Genomic DNA, 4,525 nt, shown 5'->3' on the forward strand with positions numbered 1-4,525 from the left:
CATTTAATGGCGCTCAAAATATGCGCAATTTAAGAAAAAATAACTAAACATTTTCTAAAACATGGACGTATAAATAAAGATTCTTTATTTATAGGTTCATGCTCTAAACTAACTCTAGTGGCGCCCTTAATTGCTGTCGCCTGTGTGCGCCGCACACATTGCACACGTGGACGGCGCGGATCTGCTTAACAATTCCCCTTATTGTTAGGTCCAGCATCTTCGTCCAGAAGCAGAAGGCTCTTATCACGATGACCTCTTAGAGGGTATTTTGTCGACTTAAGAACACTATAGGTTCTACTATTACCTACTATTAGTCATAGTCTTTCTCTATTTTCTTGTACCTATTTAGACCTCTGAGAGTCTATCTGGTTAATGACTGACTTTTGCGGGTTGCGATCACTTTGTAGAAAATCCAGCCCAACCTAAACGCACTCCTTGTGGTATGATGTTTCTTCATGGGTTTTTATGGCTTTGTCTTTGACCATGACTTTGGCAAAAGATGTTAAATGTTTCGTGACAAGACTTTGGGCTATCATCCCTTTATTGTGACCATATTTTTCGTTAGAAAAATAAAACGCAATACTTGATAAACAATCCCTTTTGACTGTGCAAAAGTACCAACCAACTCCTCTGTTCAAGTGCTTGTGACCCAAGTAATGCTTCATTTCTTTTCTATTCTTTGTGTGTACACAATAAGGTCGTTCTAAAAATTGGCACTTTGTAAAATTATTAACATTTTGATTTGCAAAACATCCTATGTCATTCTTCAAGAATTTTGTTAATGCTTTCGTTCGATTCTAGTCTAGACAACATATTTACCTCCTGTTTTGTACAAATACATGTGTTTGAAACTAAAAACATTTGAACTGCAAATATTTAAATTTATATTTTTTTAAATTCTCTTAAGGGGCCATGGCCCCCATGGTCCCCTCCCTGGATCCGCCCTTGTCCTGTAGTGATGTTTTTCCAAGTTAATCTTGGCTGCACCGTACTAATGACGAACAAATGGGTAGAAATACATATTTACGATTTCTCTCCATCTTATATATACCTACCATTGTGTTTTTCTTGCTTTTTATAATATTGTAAAATCAATGGGAAAATCCCAGTAGCCGTCTGTATACCATAATTAAAAAATCATACAGAAGTAAAAACTTCGTTTGTACAATGGTATAAAAAAGTTTTTAAAAACCATTAAAAGTCATCCAAAAGGATTCGCAAAACGTTTTCGATCTAGATCAGATCATCTTCACTACGTTCTGCTTAGTACATGAAACTAGCAACCTTATGAAATTGGTAACATCGAGAAATATGGTTTACATGATACTTATATGATATTTATAGCGACTCCAAGTCGATGTTAAAAGACTGAATGTGTTAGGAGTGCTCAAAGGGCAACATGGTTCCCTGCTCGATAAGAACGTGGTTCTCGTGATGAATAATCTCTCGATAAGGAGATGAAAAAAAAATCTCATCTCCTTCACTTTTGTTGGTCTGTGTCCATTGAACTGGCAAGAACCACGAGAACCACGTTCTTACCGTGCAGGGAACCATGTTGCCCTTTGAGCATGCCTAACACATTCAATCTTTTAACATCGACTTGGAGTCGCTATAAATATCATATAAGTATCATATAAACCCTGTTTCTCGATGTTAACAATTTCATAAGGTTGCTAGTTTCATGTACTTTCATGTAAGTGTGATAATTTTGAACCATCCTAATAAGTAATAAGCCAGCTGGGAGGCGTTATTTAATTTTTTTCAGAAATCTAGTTTTCTTTGGAAAATATTAAACACAAGTATGCATTTTTAATCATACTTTATAAAATTAGATTAAATTAGCAATAGAATAGCGAAAACCGCATGTCGATACCTTTTTTCTATCTCAAGATATCTCGAGAAACGTGTAAATTTTATACATAACTGTTACTATCACCGGTAAACTAAGTTAATGAAAAGTAGTGTGCTGTGGAAAAAAACAAAATAACATTTTCCAGATGTCAACGTAAAAAAATATTATTAATTAAAACAACAATATAAAGAGAAACAATACTATTAAAATTAAATATAACACAGAACAAAAAGAACTACTTAGTGACGACCTAAATATTAAAATTGTTGCCCATCATACACTACTCTAGAATACATTATCCAGAGAATACTAAACGCCATTCAAAGCATACAGAGAGCAGAAATTGAGACTGCTGTTCAATCTACTCTTGAAAGAGTAAATGTTTGCAACGAAAATGATGGGCAAAAATTTGAACGTTTATGTCATCACTAAATAGTTGTTTTTATTTCTTTGTAATAGGGCTTTTCAACGCTTCTCATTTGTTTCGAGCCTCTGTCATATGCCGTATAATCCGTGTATAATATTAATATACGAGATATGAACGAGGCTCGAAACAAATGAGAAGCGTTGAAAAGACCTAATATACGTTGACAGCTGGAAAATGTTTCTGTGTTGTTTCCATAGCACACTACTTTTAATGAATTATTTCGTTTACCGGTGACAGTAAAGGTAGACTTCCGCACCAAGCGACCGAGACAGGAGACCGCGACAGGCGATAGATAGGTCGCGATAGACGATAGTTGGTCGCTGGTCTCGGTCGCGGGCTGCAGAACTACCCTGATATAATTGCACTGAGAGCAGTCGTGGGGAGACCTCGCCTATCTGTCGCCTGTCGCGGTCTCCTGTCTCGGTCGCTTGGTGCGGAAGTCTACCTTAACAGTTATGTTTTTAAATGTACACGTTTTGTAAGATATCTCGAGATAGAAAAAAGGTATTAATATGCGGTTTTCGCTATTCTGTTGCTAATTTTGTCTAATTTTGTAATATGGTATTAAAAATGCATGTTTGTATTTAATATTTTCCAAGGAACACTAGATTTCTGAAAAAAATTAAATAACGCCTTCTAGCTGGCATATTACTCAGTAAGTTGGTTCGAAATCATAACTTTTACATTGACGAAAAAGATCTATCTTCAACAAGACCAAGTTTGCAAAATTTGATTAAGCAGAACCGGACTCACAGCCAGTTTTTCACAACAAGGTTCCCATTCACCCCCACCTCTTATTTCCAAAGGTAGACCTAAACTTGTCAAATCAAATATGCGTAGAATTTTATGAAGAATACGACGATCGGATGTCCAGTGCCCCTTCATTAGGAAAATTTTGTAAAATTTAGATTTTTTAATTTTTGATAGTCAATTACGGCCTCTAGCGGTGGTCCCACAATTATGAAAATAATTTCCAGGCTTTTCCTGAGGCAACTTTTGTTATACAATTTTTTATTTCAAAGCTCTACTATAAACGGTTCCTGAGATATGGCCGAGAGCCATTCTTATTGGGACACCCGGTACAAACGAAGTTTTTACTTCTGTATGATTTTATAATATTGCGTTATATAAAATATATTCCACGAATAAACTCAGAGTTACACAATTAACCATGGAACGTGCAATGCTGAACGTGAGCCTTCGAGATCACATAACAAATCAACAAATCAGGCAACTATCAGGAGTTCAAGACGTCATCGAAAGAGCTACGACTCTTAAGTGGAACTGGGCAGGACACTTAGCTAGAATACAAAATGGACGGTGGACAAAACAAATCATGGAATGGAGGCCCAGAAATTATAAAAGAAGCTGAAGGCGACCAAAAAAAGAGTAGCGAGAAACTCAGAGGCGGCTTTACCTATTGTGCAGGGTGTGCGGTGCACACGGGCGCCGGGATGTTGGGGGCGCCGATCGCCAACGAGCGGGTCCTTTACTTTATTTCAACATAAAATATGCTTTAAAACGATTAATGAAAAATTACGTTGGCACTACGTCCGTCCAAAGGACGGACGGCGATCTTTTGATTCGTTTGAAGACATAAAGACAATGGTTCCGAAATCTGTTGTGGAATCTATAAAGGTCAAATTGCTTGGGACTTGTCGGGCATTTTCAAAGGCGTTTGTACAGGTGTCGCGGGATAATTTTGCGAAATAAGCTTTGACGGAATGGGTTAAGTATTTTATTTAAGTTAACATGTAAATATAAAGTAAAGCGGCTTTTCATTTGATTAAAATTATTTAAAAGGAAGATTTTCTTTTATTACTACCACAATTTACCGAAAATGCGAAGAACAAATTGCGCCCAATAAGTTTGGATTATGTGAACGCTGTTGGTACGAGGGAGGTTTTATTTAGCCTGCAGGTGTTGTTTCAGAAATGTAGAGATGTCAGCTGTGATGTTTTTGCATGCCTGATTGGCTACAAGAAGGCTTTCGATAGAATCAGGCATGAACAAATGATGGAAGTGCTGAAGAGGACAGGGATTGGCGGAAGAGACCTGAAAATAATAGCTAACCTGTATTGGAATTAATCAGCAGTGCTCCGAATAGATGGAGAATATACAGATCAGGTCAAAATCTTAAGGGGAGTGAGACAGAGATGCATAATTTCACCGCTGATGTTCAATATGTACTCAAAGCACACTTTTGAAGAGGCTCTAAACTCTAAAAGATATTGATGAAGGCATCT

Source organism: Diabrotica virgifera, chromosome 8, assembly GCF_917563875.1.
Source record: "Diabrotica virgifera virgifera chromosome 8, PGI_DIABVI_V3a".
Taxonomy (NCBI): domain Eukaryota; kingdom Metazoa; phylum Arthropoda; class Insecta; order Coleoptera; family Chrysomelidae; genus Diabrotica; species Diabrotica virgifera.